Source organism: Canis aureus, chromosome 4 (assembly GCF_053574225.1).
Source record: "Canis aureus isolate CA01 chromosome 4, VMU_Caureus_v.1.0, whole genome shotgun sequence".
NCBI lineage: Eukaryota > Metazoa > Chordata > Mammalia > Carnivora > Canidae > Canis > Canis aureus.
Genome location: NC_135614.1, coordinates 40,919,099 through 40,935,772, shown reverse-complemented (window position 1 = coordinate 40,935,772; position 16,674 = coordinate 40,919,099). Strand labels below are relative to the sequence as shown.

Sequence of the window (16,674 nt, the reverse complement as noted above, 5' to 3'; positions counted from 1 at the left end):
TCACAAATGTTTTTAGTTCTCCATCTTCTAACATATGGTAGGATTGCACTTTCTGGTCTTATGGTTGGATGGGGCCTAGTTCTGGCAAATGAGTTGTGAGTGGAAGGGACTAGTGTCATTTAATTGCCAGGATGTGACCCCTCCACCCCAGAATTTTAATGCCCTTTGGGATGCTGATCAACTATATTTGAGACGTGGCTAGGTATCCTTGCCAACCCATAGTGGATATGGAGTGTGAGAAGGAAATAAACCTTTTTGTTGTTAAAAGCCACTGGGATTTAGGGATTCTCTGTTATTGTAATAGGACCTAGTTTAACCTAATACATATACTTTTCCTTTTAGCACCTTGCATGTGGGAAGCACTTGATAAGTGTTTGTCAAATTGCTTATTTTCCTCCCTGAATCTATAAACACAATATTCTTTTTTTTTTTAGATTTTTATCTATTTTTGGAGAGAGAGACAGGGTGAGCATGAGCAAGAGGAGAGAGGGAAGGGCAGAGGGAGAGGAAGAGGGAGAGAATCTGACTCCTCACTGAGCACAGAGCGAGATGTGGGACTTGATCTCATGGGCCTGAGATTATTATGACCTGAACAAAAAATCAAGAGTCAGGCACTTAACTGACTGAGCCACCCAGTCACCATATTTTGCATTCTTATACCATTTTGGGCCACATTCAGTGGCACTGAGTTTGATAAAACAGGAAGAAGAGAAAGAAAGCTCAATTTTATTTCCTTGCTTCTTACTTTGAATCATGAGGATGTACACCATACTTTAGGAATCACGGCAGTGGGGTCAGAAGATGATGAGGTTCTCACATGTAGATGCCATCCCATCATTCTACTGGGGACTCATTTAGCCAACAGGTACTGAGCTGGAACTCTGTGTTGGGTGCTGTACTAAGTGTAGGCAGTTAGAGGGAGATGTAAGTGGAAAAACTGAGAATCCCAGCTCAGCACTCCTCTGGACATAAGCCAGATAGCCCAGGAGTAGAGATGTAGGAATGACTAACCCCAACTTTAGAAATTCATGTGACATTTGAGTTGAGTCCTTTAAAGAAAGCAGAACTTACCTGGGCCAAAATATCTTGACAGCAACGCCAAGGGCACAAGCATGTCGGTTGGGAGATTTCTTGACTTCCAGCTTCCGAGGTGCAGTAGATAGTGAACCCCTTGGAACAATGGTGCTCAGAAAATATGTATGCACTGGGAAGGTCATTTCTTCTAGCACTTCTTTGTTGAGGGGTGGGGATATGGGCAGCTGAGGAAGCAAGTTTTCATCAGGTATTTAGGAAAGAGCAGGACTTGATCTAACATGATGCCCAAAGGAATGGGAACAACTAAAGCCAGATTTTCCCCATGATGCTTGGAGGAAACTAGCAGCCCAAGGAGGCAAGAGGGTGTCAGGCTGGGACTTAGGGGTGAAGAATACATGAGATGGAGAGGCTTGGGCATGGCCATGGTTTCAGGTTTCAGGCAGCGTTGAACCACATGACCACATCACATCAGAGTTGCTGTTTTAACAGAAAGCTTAAAGAGACTGATGGATCATAGGAGTAAAGGTTTTGTGTCCAAAGGGAAGTCCCCTCTAATTTTGGCAGATCCGGGAACACCCCCTACAGTAAAGCCAGTTTACTTGAAAGGAAATATACTTTCCTCTCATCTTGTGCACAATAAGCATGAAGTTTTTTGATAAAATGAAGTTAATACACTTTCGTGATATCAGTGCCAATAAACATATGGAAATGTGCTCAACCTTGTCAATAATCAGGGGAATGAAGAGCTGGGATTCATGATGGTGCTGTTACATTGAATTCTTGAGTTTTTGCAGGATCTGTTGAGACATAGGTTGTGCTCTTTCCTGCTGGATTGGAACCTGAGAGGATAAAGGCTCATGTTGTTGCAGCCATCTTGCCACATGAGGGGAGAGCTTGTCTGAGAATGGAGCCACACCAGAGGACGGAGAGACTAGAGATGAAGAGAGAGACTAGGGCTGGCCAGAGCCATTGAGTCTCTAGATCCAGCTATACCTGAGGCCAGGACTCCCCTGAACTTTTAAGTTATGTGAACTAAGTTTGAGCTGAGATTTTCCATCTTTGGTAAGAGTTCTAGCTGACATGAGCATAGTGATGGAGGGAGAAAGGCTCTCGATGTCTGTCACTTACTGACTGTCACTACACACTGTTCTAAACTTTGTGTGCATTACTTCATTTAATCCAACAAGGTGCTGAGGTAAGGCACTCTTCTTCTCATTTTACAGGATGCAAGGAGACTGAGGCATACAAAGCTAAAAATGTTCACCTAAGATCCCACAGCCAAGTTTGGGGCTAGGCATAGGCGATCTGACTCGAGAGCTTGTATTCTTAATCACATCCTCACTGGAATCCTTGAGTGCAAGTCAGGAAGCTTTGGTGCTTTCTCCTGGGTTGATGACGTTGGCATTGCCTGCAGGTTCATGTATATGAGTACAGTCGGTGGGATCCTGAACATTCAGTCTGTGAGGAAAATCCACAAGATGTTTTCAAATCCATTGTCTTTCTCCATTTAGAAGCTGCTGCTGCTGCGTTTTTATCATGCAACACAATGATATGGGATTAATTTGGTAATTAAATGTTTGTTGCTGGGAATGAATAAATTGTCCTTCATCACTAGGAGATTTTGTCATCTCAATTTGAAATTGGAGAAGCAAGACGCCTGCTTGTTTGTTGTGGCATTCACTTCCACTTTGTAACTTTGTATAATATATGCTGACAGTATTTCCCCATTTGTATTCTCTGGGAAGATGTTATTTACTCTCCCTGATGGTAGAGGAAAAAAAATAGGTCATTGCCTCAGACATCTTTCTTAAACCATCCTAGCACGTGCTCCATTAGGTAGAGATGCATTTTCTGAAGAAGAGAAAGCCAACCCTGTCTTTTTTTTTTTTTGTCCTAGTCCAAATTTTCTCCGAGACTGCTGTGTTCTTGAATGTTTGCAGATAACAGGTAGGTTTCTTATTCTTTTATGAAGCAGTCTTTGGCTCAGCTGTAGCATCACCATCTTTTAATAAGTCCTGAGGTCATCTAACCGCTGAAGCATCGACTCTGTGCAGATCTTCTCCCTCTTGCCACTGGAGTCCGTTTCCAAGATGACCAGGCAGGTAGCCTGACCCCTCCCACCTGGGGACATCTCCAACATGCCCAGGGTTCACACTGCACACTGCACACAGCATGGGAGGACAGACTTGTTTAATTAATTAATTAATTAATTAATTAATTAATTAATTAAGACACACAGAGAGAGAGAGAGGCAGAGACACAGGCAGAGGGAGAAGCAGGCTCCATGCAGGGAGCTCGAAGCGGGACTAGATCCCGGGTCTCCAGGATCACACCCCAGGCTGCAGGCGGCGCTAAACCGCTGCGCAACGGGGGCTGCCCAGGACAGACTTATTTAGATGAACTCTTTTGAAAGCTGCTGTGTCATATGCTGGTATTTTGTGGCTGACACTTTATAAAAGAGTCACTGGTCCACCTTGTTACTACCAAATTATATCAATGGAAGTTTAAACTTTTTGTTTTTGTTTGTGGTTTGGGGGAAATAATTTGAAATAGTTTACTTTAAAAAATATGTAGGACATTGGAATGTGTTTCTTGACTCTTATTGTACCCTATAATAGTGTAGAACTTTCATCTGTTCTGAAAAAAGTTGTGTTGCATAAAGATCAGTTATTAAAGTCCCTTTGGAATCACATGCAACATTCATTCTCAAAACATTTTACTTGTTGTGTGAGGGGACGCACTGAGTGAGCATGTATATGTAGGTTTTTGAGTCCAGCAGCTTGGGGTCAAATCTGAGGGCCTTACCTAGTAGCTATGGGACTTTGGGCAAAGTACTCTGTATCCTGAGCCTCAGTTTCCCTCTTCCATAAGATGAGGAAAATAGTATCTCTGTGCAACGGATGAAGAATAGTATAAGAATCTGAGACATAAGAAGTACTCATCAAGTGATAGCTGCTTTATTTTTTTTAAAGATTTTATTTATTTACGAGAGAGAGAGAGAGAGAGAGAGACAGAGAGAGACAGAGACAGAGAGAGGCAGAGACACAGACAGAGGGAGAAGCAGGCTCCATGCAGGGAGCCCGACGTGGGACTCCATTCCTGGTCTCCAGGATCACGCCCTGGGCTGCAGGCGGCGCTAAACCGCTGAGCCACCCAGGCTGCCTGTGATAGCTGCTTTAATTATTGCTCTCCCTTATGGCTTCTTCCCTTAGGTAGATTCCCACAGGAACTTAAATATCACATTCCACTTAAGATGGGGAAGCAGGGCCAAAAGGTAGCATGATGCCCAGATATACTTTGTGCTAAGCAGTACTTTATGAAAATTAGGACTCAGAAGCAAAACACAGTAGAAGGGTGTTTGAAACAATCATTTGCTCCTAGAAAGATCCTTCTTTACTCTGTATACTTTCCTGATTTATTTAAAACATGAGTGCATTTTCATCCCACTTTTGGGAATATATTCCAGACATCTAGGGTCTGTTCTCCAGGACATTGCCCTAAACCTGGAAGATCCTAGGATTCTCTTAAAAGCAAGATTTAAAGTAGAAGCCAGGGCACTCCTGGCTCATAGGAGGAGACAGAAGAACAGAAGGGATCTTGAGGGAAGAGGGAAGAGAAGTGGACCTGGAGGAGGGGCAGCCTTGGAAAGCAGGAGCATCTCTGAAGGAGATCCCCCCGTAGCAGGACGGAGGGAGAGAAAAGAGGCAAGGAGAGAGGGGCCCTACAGCTCTGTGAGAGAGGCCACACACAAATGGTTAAAATATTGCTTACTTCTATTATATCATGAAAAAAATGGCAGTGACCAGAGCTGCCTGGATTAGGAAGAAAGGGTGTAATTCCATCTTGGGGCTTCTGGTGAGTTGAGCTTGTGGTTCTGTGGTTTATGATGTCACCAGAACCCCTGGCTGGAATTACAGCCTTTTAATTTACAACTTGGTAAGTGGGGAGGCTGAGGGTCCATCATGCCTGCTGGAAATGTGGTAAGGACACAAGGGTCGAGGTTGGCCTAGGAGGTCAAGTTCTGGAGGCTGGCCCCTTCTGCCCTTAGTGGGTAGTCTTGGTGAAGCCACTTCTCCTGTTCTGTCCTCTGTTCCTTCTTTCCCTGTCTTCCTATCCCTCCCTCCTCATTTCACCAAGTTGCACAGCTTGATTTTCCCATGATTTATTTTATAAAAAACCCAAGTTGGCCGGATTCCTCTGGCCTTCCTGCTCATTAAGCTCACAGTTCAGACCTTGCCATCTAAAAACGCACCCAAGAAAGGCTCAGCCCTACTGTGAATTGAGTGGCTCACTTCTGTCTTTTGTTCTGCCTCCAGCCTTTCACTGTACATGACAAGGTCAGAAAGTGATGGTTTAGCCTTAGTAGAGTGACTGGTTGTGGCCTCCTCCAACATGGTAACAAATTAATACCTCATGGTCTTTGGTTATTCTCATTCCTTAGACTTCACTTATCCTTCTACTCATAACAAAAGTTGTCTGAATATTTCTTATTGGCAGGACATTATAAGGGTGACATCCAGAAATATAACAGAAGACAAGATAGAGATGATTGCTGTTCTCATGAAGGCTCCACCTGCCTGCCTAACATGGCCATTTTGGGGTTTCCTCTGAAACCCCAGATCTCAGAATTAGTGTGTCACAGCCCTTGTCTCCAACCTGCTCCTCCTCACGTATTCTCCATGCAATTTCTGCCACTGTCATGACATAGTTGCTCAAGCCTTTGATCTAGGAGTGTCCTGCCTGATGTCTCCTTTTCCCTCATCCCCACCCTCCAGTCGGTCAGCTAGTCTTGTCCATGGTATCTCCAAAATAGAACTGTTCATGATCAGTTTTCTCCACCTCATTGATATTATTTTATTCTCCCAGCTCTTAACAATCGCACCAGCACCCCAGTAGCACCTCTCACCTCTTTTCACTGTTCTTTCTAACCCAAGAGTTCTCAAAGTAGGGTCCCCTGGACCAGGAGCAGCCAAATCATCAGGGAACTTGTTAGAAATGCATCTTCCTGGGCCTCCCCCAACTTATTGCATCAAAGTCTCCAGGGGTGGGGCCCAGCAATCTTGAGCTTAACCAACACCTCAGGTTATTTTGATACAAGCTCACATTTCAGAGCATCTTCTGTCCAATTGCCAACCAGGCAAGGCACTCATAGCTTTTTATGCATTCTCTTATTTACTCTTATTTTACAGGTCAAGGGACTGAGGCCTGGTCTTGGAGAGTAAATTGGGCTGTATCACTTTCAAGCTGAAAACCCTGCTAGAGCTTCCCACTACACTTTTTCATAGCCTTTAAGATGCTATCTGATCTGGCCTTGGCCTTTCTCCCTGGCCTCCCCTTGAGCAACACTTTTCTTTGGACTCACTCACTTTAAGACAATCTAATCTTTCAGTTTCAGGAACACACAGTTCCCTTTTCAGCCTCAGGGCCTTTGTACATACTGTTTCCTGTGCCTGTAACACTCACTGTTCCATTATTTTACATGAATAACATGTTTGCTTCGTCATTCAGGCCCAGCAAAAATGTCACCTCCTCAGAAAGACTGCTTCTGACTGTCTTCAAATAGATTTCTCTGGTATTCTCCATTTCTGTTCCTTATATGTCTCTACACAGCACACAAAATTGGCAATAACTTTATTCATGCAATTTTTTAATGTTTCCATTACTGGGAAGTAAACTCTTTGGGGATAGGAGCTGTGTCTATTCACCACCAAATTCCTAATACCTACCACAGTGTCAGAAATATAGCATGGAACAAATGAATGAGTGAATGAATGAATGAACAGAAGTAGTCTAGATTATTTTTTGTCAACAAAATCCTTACATGTCCTTAAGGTCTCAGGCCAAATACTGCCTTCTCCAGGGAGCCTTCCCTTGTTCCCCTAGTGGAACTAAACTGTGTTCTCCCAGTGTTCTGGATGGCGCCATTATGGCACTCATTTCCTTCTGAGTCAGTGGGAAGGCAAGAGTATGGGTTTTGAGACACAGAGAGCTGAGTCCATAAAATAGCCTGTGTCACTTCCTGGCTGCTTGCCATTTTGTCTCTCTGAGTTCTCTCATGTGTAAGCTGGAGAGTTTCTTGTGAGGATGGAGATAATGTGCCCAGCACAGAGCAGGCCCTTAAGAAGTGGCTGTTACTGTTCTAGAGCTAGTTATTCACATAACCTTCTCACTCAAGGGAGAATGAGAGAAGGAGCTCCTATAGCACTGGCCTCTGTTGTGTTACCCATGCTGGTTGAGGGTGGAGGCAGAGTGAGTCCTTTGGCCACCCCTCCCCATGCACGCCCAGGGCATGGTTTTGGTGGCCAGTCGGCCAGAGGACAGTAAGAGGGCTGTCTGTGTCTGTGGGTGAGCCTGGCCTATGACTCATAGGGAAAGGGAACACAACTGGTTTCAAAAGCAAGCTAGACCTATTTACTGATGCTCCCCTCCAATGAACATCACAAATAGATGAGCCAAAAATGCAAAGAAAACCATGGGATCATAGCTTGAGCCGAGTATCCCATTTGCCACAAGATGCCAGTGAGTAGTTTTGCAACACCGCTTGGAAAGGCTCAGTGGGCTTCTTTTCCACCCAAAACTTCTTCCTTCCAGCACTTGCCCTCAGCTGCTTGGGTGGCAGGGGATGCGGGAGACCTGGATTCCTGGTAGTACACTAGGTATTTGCCCTGTCCTCATTTGGTGATTAGTGAAGTCTGCTTTTCTTTCACGGCTAGAAAGGCTAGAATCCTAGCCTTGTGGCAGATGCTGATGACTGCCAGTCCATTCTTTCTCCTGCAGACTCTCTCTTTCATGGAGCTTCCTGAGCTGCTCTGCCCAGTGCTGACTTCTGCCCATGCCCATGACCTTCTGCCCGTGTCTGTGTCCAAGACCCATCTCCACGTTCAGCAGCATCTGCCATCTTGTGCTGTGTTCAGCTGCAGGGGGCACTTTGAGGTTAGCTGCTTCTGGAGGCAGGACTTTGCCATTGATTAGCTTCTTGAGTGCTCCCTGGGCACAGAACATGTTTGTGGGACTTCTGCTTCCAGGGCCCCCTTAGTGTCTACCAGTGTCTCTCACATTTGAGGCATTTGGAGTTTATTACCTTCATGATTTTTGCCATAGTATGTTTGCAATTGATATTGTTATTTCATGTTTTTCTTCGAATCAGCACAATGTTTAATATCAATAGACATTTTATATGGAAAATTTATACCACTGTCATAAATAGAAAACCAGTAGCAATTGCCATTAAATAATAATGATAATACAACAAAGGTAAAATCACTTTATTTCGGCTAACTCTTTCTGCCTGCCAGAGACGAGCTTGAGGCCTGCTTTCTCTCTGTTAAGAGAAAGAACAGCAAGTTTTAGAGATGTGTTAAGTCATATTTGCATTAAACTGTGACCTTTTCCTTGATACAGAAAATCTGAAAGAGGATTGAGAACAAGGTTGTTCCTGGGTTTAATGTTATTTGAGGCTACCAAAACCATTTTAGATATAGTGATTTTAGTCAACAATACTGTATTCTATATTTCAAAATTCCAAAGATACTAGATCTCAAGTGCTCTTACCACAAGAGACACATGACAATAATGTGACCTGAGAGAGATATCAGCTAAAGCTACAGTGGTAATCATATGGGCAGTATATAAATGTACCAAATCACCATGTTGTGTATTTAAATGTATACAGTATCGTATGCAAATTATATCTAAGAAAACCCCTAATACTTACATAGTGAAGGCACTGTGTTTTGCAGAGATTAACTTACTTTTTTTTTTTTTTTTTACAACAACCCTATGATGTTGTATTGTAATTACCCCCATTTCACACATTAGGAAATTGAGACATGAGGAGGCTAACTTGCCTCTTTATAAAGCTTGTGAGTAGAGTGAAGGCAGAATTGGAACCTAGCTGTCTGATTCCAGAAGTCTTGATCTCAAATGCTAGTCCCTATGGCTTTTTGAAGCAGTCGCTTGTCCCAACATTTTGGGAGATGCTGGCTATGTGAAGGGTCTCATCCCTGAGCACAATGGGTTGGTGTAGGCAGATTCTTCCTCTGTGGGGTAGGAACTGTGGCCCTTGTGTCTATAGTGCTTTTGTGTCTTTGGGTCTGTTCTCTTCGCTGTGGGTGTGGTTCTGTGCTGGGCACTGGGGTTATTACACAAAAGCACCCCAGGCCTTGCTCTCAGGGACCTCCTGGGGGGGGCAGTGGAGGTGGTGGGGGAGACATGCATTGGCATGGAAGCGGCCACATGATGGCGTTCTGTTTCAAAGCGGGGCAGTAGGGTGAGATGGGCTGTAGGTGTCTCCCTCAGGTTGGGAGGTGGAGAGGTAGGTGCCTCCTGAAATGAAGAAGGGCATACAGGTTGTGCAGAACACAGGGAAAGCTTGAGAAAAGGCCTCAGTCTGACCAGCTGGATATGGGGAGGTAGCTTGCTTCTTGACTCCTCTGAAGAGTATATGCAAGTCTCTGAAAATCCTGGGCAGCACTGCAGGAAAGTAGTTATGCGGCTTTTCTTTCCCATTGATTTTTCCAAGGACACAGATCTGGGACTGGTGCATGGTGATCAGTGAAGACCTCTGGCTCATCAGAGAACAAAATGGAGGCTTTGGTCCCCCACTGTTCCCCAAAGAACCACAGATCACTGCAGTCTCTGTACACTGTCACAGCCTGTGACTCTGAGGTGCAAATTTGGCCATTCTGGAGGGGTAATTTTAGGGGTAAGTTTGTTTATTTGAAACCCCACGCTGGCAATTGAGTCAGGTTTTTATGTGAGGATTTTGTGTTCTGCATATAAGGAAGTACCGCTTGTTAGCTACTACGAATGTGCCCAAAACATCTCTCTCCAGAATAAACTCGTGTTTTGCAGATGAAATGAAACATACTGGGGCCACACTCAGAATAGAACATCCTTGGCTTGGCTTTGTAATCCCTGGTGAGCCGCTGACAAGAACCATAGAGTGGGAACTGCCACACTCCATACTTGGAGCTCCTTACTGAAGGCAGGAGGCTTCAGAATGCAGAGCTGAAGGGCGGTGATGAATGGCAGACTGTGAACGTTTTGGGGGAGATGCAAATGCTCCCTGCACTATTTCAAGGATGCACATACTCTTGGGCAGCGTTTGATAAGTGGTGAAGGAAGGCTAGTTTTGGCACAGTGGCAAGGAAAAATAGTCACAATTCAGGCCTTCTAGCCAGAACAACTTAGGTTGTATCTTTGTGGAGAATGGAAATTGTTTGGGAGTCTGCTCAGGAAGCAGAGGCAGGTGGGAAATCTGACCACCTCTAATGCACTGAAGGACACTGGCTGTGTTGCCTAACCTTCCAAGAGTGTCTTTTTCTTTTTCTTTTTTTCTTGTAAAATGAGTAATTGAGGCCATTTGGGAAGCTTTCAGGTCACTTTCAGATTTGAAGTGCAGTGATTATCTGGGGACAGTAAGTTGGAATTTGCTGAAGTTGTTTTGCTCTGTGTATTGGGCAGGTTCTTTAAGCTACAAGTTATACAAATACTCTGGGAATTTATTGGTAGGACATTGGTAGGATCGAAAGCAGAGCTGAGTGCTTGAGTCATGTAAAGGTGGGGAACTGGGGTGATGCTGGGGATCTGGGGAGTCGAACTGAAATGCTGTTTCCTGGGGCTTCACTGATAAGCCCATCAAGCCTAATCTCTTTGGGTATTGTATTGTTCTGCTCTAACTCAAAATTCCTCAGGAGAGAGGGCCTGATTGATCTATCTTGGGTCCAGTATCTACTCTTTAGGCAAGGGAACACAGGATGCCTGGAATCACAGGCTCATCAAAACTGTATGAAATGGGGGTGGTCTGGGGTGGGGATGGAAGCAAGAGGGGAAGGATAACTGTCCAGAAGGAAAATGCATTACTAACAAAAAAGGTAGCATAATGCTGGATGGGCCAAAATAACAGATTTCCATTACTCTGACATAATTGATGAAGAGGAGATAATTTGGACTGTTACAATGCCTATTTTTAAGGTCATATTGAGCAAGGCAACTGTTCTTCTCATCCTGATCTTATCAAACATTTGCTTAAATATCCTACCTGGCTGTGTAAAGACAAGCATTTCTACATGTGGCCAATGAGTTGGCCATGACAGGATCCTGGCTCTTGTAGCCATTTTTCCAGTACATGCATGAGTAGAACTGAACACACAGGAGTATGCGGAGGTGAAATTACTGCAGCAGTAATAGTGGGGTGTGTCTTTTCAGTTTTATTTATTTATTTATTTATTTATTTATTTATTTATTTATTTATTTATTTATTTTCAGTTTTAGAGTTATAACCATGATGGTTTGTACCTGTTCCTTGGACCAGAAGGGGAAAAAGGAAGAGGAGGTATATGAGGGGAATTGATAGCAGCCCTGAAGCCCTTGGTTTACATTATTCCTTTGCCCTCTTGGGTTGGAGGTGAGCATGGTGAGCAAGTTATATTGTTAAATTTCCACTAAGTACTATTCTTACTATGTATTGACAGTGGAGAAACAGCTTTGAGCAGCATTTTCCAAAACTGTTCTATGGGATCTAGGCTTTGAGATTCACAATACAATACAAAACTAACCCCACAATAATCAAATAGGCTTGGAATATATTGCAAATTATATTGTCTTTTGGGTATTCATGGTATGCATTGACATTGATAAGTCCTGCAGCATACAAGCCTGTTTAGTTATTTGGCATTTCCCAAACATTTTTGACCAGGTAACATTTTATTTTATTTTATTTTATTTTATTTTATTTTATTTTATTTTATTTATTTATTTATTTTTTTTTCAGGTAACATTTTAAAATGACACCTATTACTAGATAACATCTTTGGCTTCGAGGAATGCTCACAGTGCTCTTTCACTTCCATTGATCAGGAGCATGTGGGGTCATTGATCACCTCTCCATCTTCTTGGCACTTAGAGATTTCTATCCAGTGACTTCAGACACCATGTTGAGTTATATTTGATAATTCTAAAGCAAGCAATATTTCCAGATTTTCTGTGACAAGGTTCATTTACCTTCCCACCAAATGTTTGTCAGATGCCAAGGTACAATGTTCTGGGAAGCACAGTTGGAAGCAGAAAGATGAATAATGGATGGGCACCCCCTTAAAGAGCCTCTGGGCTCACAGTTGTATGCAAGAGCATACAAACAAATCACAAAAAGGAGATATGGTGATAACAATAAAAAGATGCTCTATGCCAGCTCCAGGAGGGGCTTGGTGTCTCATGTGCATACTAAGACACACAAATTAGGTACATTGTACCCAAAACCCAGCAACTCTGCTCTATGGGTATTCTGTTCCCTTTTTACTAGAGAACTGAGGTTTAGACAGTTCTGTCTCTTCCCTGATAATATACCATTCATGAATGATAGAGGCGAGGCTTCAAACTAGCTCTGACTCTAAAACCCGGGGTCTTCCCAAACACCCTGCACTGCTGCTATTTACTAATATGATTTCCCAAATCCCAAAGTCAAATCATTTCAGAGACTGTCAAATATTAGAATGGGTTCAACTATTTAAATAAGTATTGGGCAGCCCTGGTGGTTCAGAGGTTTAGCGCTGCCTTCAGCCCAGGGCCTGATCCTGGAGACCCAGGATCGAGTCCCACATCAGGCTCCCTGCATAGAGCCTGCTTCTCCCTCTGCCTGTGTCTCTGCCTCTCTCTCTATCTCTCTGTGTCTCTCATGAATAAATAAATAAATCTTAAAAAAATAAATATTGTCTCAGAAAACCTGAGCTGTGATCTTTGTCACTAGTGGGAATTGAGAAGAGGGCAATTTTCACCTCTAAAAGAACTTACTTCAAATTGTGTGATCAATTTGTAAATGCACTCATAAAGAATAAAAATATCACTGCAGGAAAGCTAAAGTATAGCTGCTATGCTGGTCTTTTGCCCAAAGGTAGACTGTGTGATCAATTTGGGATGTATTCCTCCAAACCTTTCTCTGTGTATTACTTATTTACAAAGAGATGTATTATGGGAAGTATTCCACTGAGAGAATTATCTTGCACATTTTTTTTTCACTTAACAGTATACTTGGAGCTCTTTCTATGCTAGAACACATATCACTTTTTGTAACAACTTTTCCTTTTGAAGCAGTAACAACTTTTAAAAAAGATTTATTTATTTAATATATATAGAGAGCATATGCAATTGGGGAGGGGGCAGGGGGAGAGAGACTCCTCAAGCAGACTCCCCACTGAGTATGGAGCCCTACATGGCGCTGGATCCCAAGACCCTGAGATCATGACCTGAGCTAGAGGTCATGAGAGTTGGCTGCTTAGAGTTGGCTGCTTAACCAGCTGAACCACCCAGGTACCCCCAAAGCAATAACTTCTTATTTTGAAATATAAAAGTTGTATGAATAATATGAATAGTTCAAAGAATCTTCAAATACCTTTTAATATTTTGCCCTATCTGCTATCTGTATGTGTATGTATGTATATAACATACACACACATTATATATATGCATATATATAAATACATATAACATGGTTTTCTTTTCTGAATCATTTGAGAGGAAGTAGTGTAAATTATACTCCGCTTCCCCTAGGTTACTGCATATTTCCTAAGAGTAAAAGTATTCTCCTAAATAGCCAAATAGTTATCAACATCTTAAAATTTAATATTGATATGCTGCTTTTATGTAGTCTACCATATATATTCCATTTTTTGTCAACTGATTTCTCATTTTTTGTCAATAATGTACTATTTCTCTCTGCAATCTAGGCTGCCATCTAGGATCAGATATTGTTCTTAGTCATCATGTCTCTTTGTTCTTTTACGAACATGGACCATTTTTTAGTCTTTTTATTTTATGATATTGACACTTTTGTAGAGTACAAGCAATTTTTTATGGAATGGACTGTTTCCTATTTGAGGTTTTCTAATGTTCTCTTATGATTAGATTGATGATTAGATTCAAGGTTTACATTTTCAGCTGCAGCATTATAGAGGTTATGAGTCTTTCTTGGGGTGCCACACCTGCACACACAATGTCTGCCTGCCCCTTGTTAGTGATACTCATTTTGATCCCCTGCTCAAGGTGTTGTCTAATTTGTCTCCTCTAGGATTACTATTTTTCCCCCTTGAAACTAACATGCATTCTGTTGGAAGACAGTTAAGACTATGTGAGTAGCCTGCTCCTCACCAGTATTTCTCCCCACATTTAGCATCCTTTGATGATTCTCACCTGAGGCAGTCTTGATTAAGATGGTTGCAAAATGATGATTATCAGCTGTAACAATCCCTCCACATACACCAGTGGACTTTACATTCTGCTGTAAGCCAGGGCCCTCCTTTCCCTCTGTTTTTTTTTTTTTTTTTTTAACCTATTTATCGTGGACTCGTGGGTTCTAATTTTTTAATGGTTATAATTTGTTATTATCCTTAATTATTTTGGTGCTCAAATTGTCTCAGATTTGCCCAGTGGAAGTCCTTTCCTGTGTCCCTGTGACACGTACCCATAATTTTTTTAAGTGTTTTTTTTTTCTTTCTGGCATTATAAAATGTTCTAGGCTCATCTTGTACTTCCCCTGTCTTGGTCTCAGAACCAGCCATTCCTCCAAGGAGCTCTGATTTCTTTAATTTTTTTTGGATTAAATTTTTATGTAAATTCAATTAATTAACATGTAATGTATTATTAGTCTCAGAAGTTGTGTTCAGTGATTCATCAGTCTTATTTAACATCCAATGCTCATTACATCACGTGTCCTCCTTAATGCTCATCACCAAGATACTCCGTCCCCCCTTCACTCCTCCCCTCCAGCAACCCTCAGTTTGTTTCCTCTGATTAAGAGTGTCTATGGCCATACCACCTTAAATGTGCCTGATCTAGTCTGATTTCTTTTAATAAGGAATAGTATCAGAGATCAAGATCTGCACACTAGCATGCTCATTGCTTGGATCTTCTCACTCCTATCTACCATATTCTTTTAAACGACTGCCTGGTATTTCTTAGAATGGCTGCATAGTAGTTTATTTATTACCCTATTGATGGATGTTTAGATTGCTTCCAGTTTGTCTCAAGCAATGATTGAGAGTTGCTTGAAATAGGTGCTCTTTGTGCATTTGTATAAGGAGTATCTCTCCAAGGGTGAGTGATGAGAAGTAGAACTGCTTGCTTGTGAGATGTGCATGTGTAACATTTTACTACCTACAGCCACTTTATTCTTCACAGTGGCTCCACCAATGTAGTGCCCAGTAAACAGGATATGAAAGTCTTTATTTTTCCATACCCTTTCTGATGTCTGGTATTGCTCAATATTTTGTTTTTACACCATTTCGGTGGTGCAAAATGTTGTCATATTGTCTTAATGTTCATTTTCCTGATTGTAAGGGTGAGCATCTTTCAAGTGTTGACTGGCCATTTGTCTTCTTATGGGAGGAAATAGAGAAAGCTTTATGAGGGCTATAATAGCTGAGCCAGACCTCACTAGATGAGAAGATTTTTAGGAGGTAGACAAGACAGAGAAGCTGTTTCAGACATAGGAAACAACAGAGCAAACCACAGAGTAGTTAGGGCCAACTCGTCGTGGACTTTGGATCCCCCCACTTTCCTGGGGTGGGGCCTGCTATTTCATCCCTATGCCACCTCGTTCATGGTCATCCCTATGACAAGCCTTGGAAGTGATGGGAGGGCAGCTCCCTGGCCTTTTATTTTAGGGTCATTTCAGAATTCACACACGCCTTCCTTGTCTGAGTGAAATTTAACTGGGGCCGAGGTAGCCAGATGTTTTTCTTAGGTGGTAGCCAGATGTTTTTCTTAGGTGGTGAAACCAACTGCACTTACCAAAAATCAGATCAAGTCAGGGCACAGCTGATGGAGGAAAGACTACATACAGGCTAAATGACCTGGGGTGGGAAACAGATTGATCGTTCAGTGATATCAAGTGAACAGAACTCCACCCAGAAGTGACAGGTGGAAACTCAACACAACATGCGTGTCGGATCAGGACTAAATGAAAGGCTAGCTTTTCATTGTGGCCTAGTGGTCAGAGGTTTGGAGAAAAAGCAAGAGAGTGTTGAAGAAAAAACATCTTAATTGTGATCATTCTGCAGTCTGTATGTAGTAGATCATTACATTGTAGACCTTAAACTGATACATTGTTATATGTCAGTTATATCTCCATGAAACTGGACCAAAAGACTTCAAAAAGAGACACAGAGAGAGAGAACAGTGATGGTATTCTGCTAAGAGATGGGTGCAGGGTAATTTAATAATGGATAGGCAAGACCTTCTTTCATGGGAACAGTGGCCTTTGTGAGAGAAAAGGGCCAGAAGAAGGAATTTCATCTGGAACATGAGGAATTTAGGTTGGAGGTTGCAACTGATGGGGATGACCGTAATTATTTGAGTGATTTGTCAGGGGGGGTTTGTGGAAGGCTCCCTTCCTCTTTGATAAAGACATAGATTCTCTTGTGCTGGAATAATTTGAGGCATCCTGTGTGAAAGCCCCCCAGGCCTGGATTCTCTGCCCCTCAGGGTCTTTGTGGGTGACCGCAGGTATAACACCTGTGGGCAAATGCTGGTTTACTGCTCACACATCCACATACTTCCTCTGTCAAGGAAAGGAGAGGAGCCTAACCAGCAGGCCTGAGCCTTTCTTTCCTTCTTTTTATTTAAGATTTTATTTATTTATTTATT

The 16,674-nt window shown here is 42.5% G+C and overlaps 1 long non-coding RNA gene across 7 annotated transcripts in view; it reads left to right on the top strand.

Annotated features, from left to right (window-relative positions):
• The first annotated feature begins 2,513 nt into the window (after positions 1-2,513).
• The window catches only part of LOC144312600 (uncharacterized), a 157,534-nt gene continuing 143,373 nt past the window's right edge, over positions 2,514-16,674 (top strand). For 2 of the 7 annotated variants that reach the window (XR_013378104.1, XR_013378105.1), the window contains exons 1-2: positions 4,943-5,015; positions 11,305-11,443. This is a non-coding gene — a long non-coding RNA (uncharacterized LOC144312600). Of the gene's footprint in view, positions 2,983-4,941; positions 5,016-7,812; positions 7,969-11,304; positions 11,453-16,674 lie in introns of those variants that run through there. The other 5 variants (XR_013378103.1, XR_013378099.1, XR_013378100.1 and 2 more) reach the window with 4 other exon arrangements.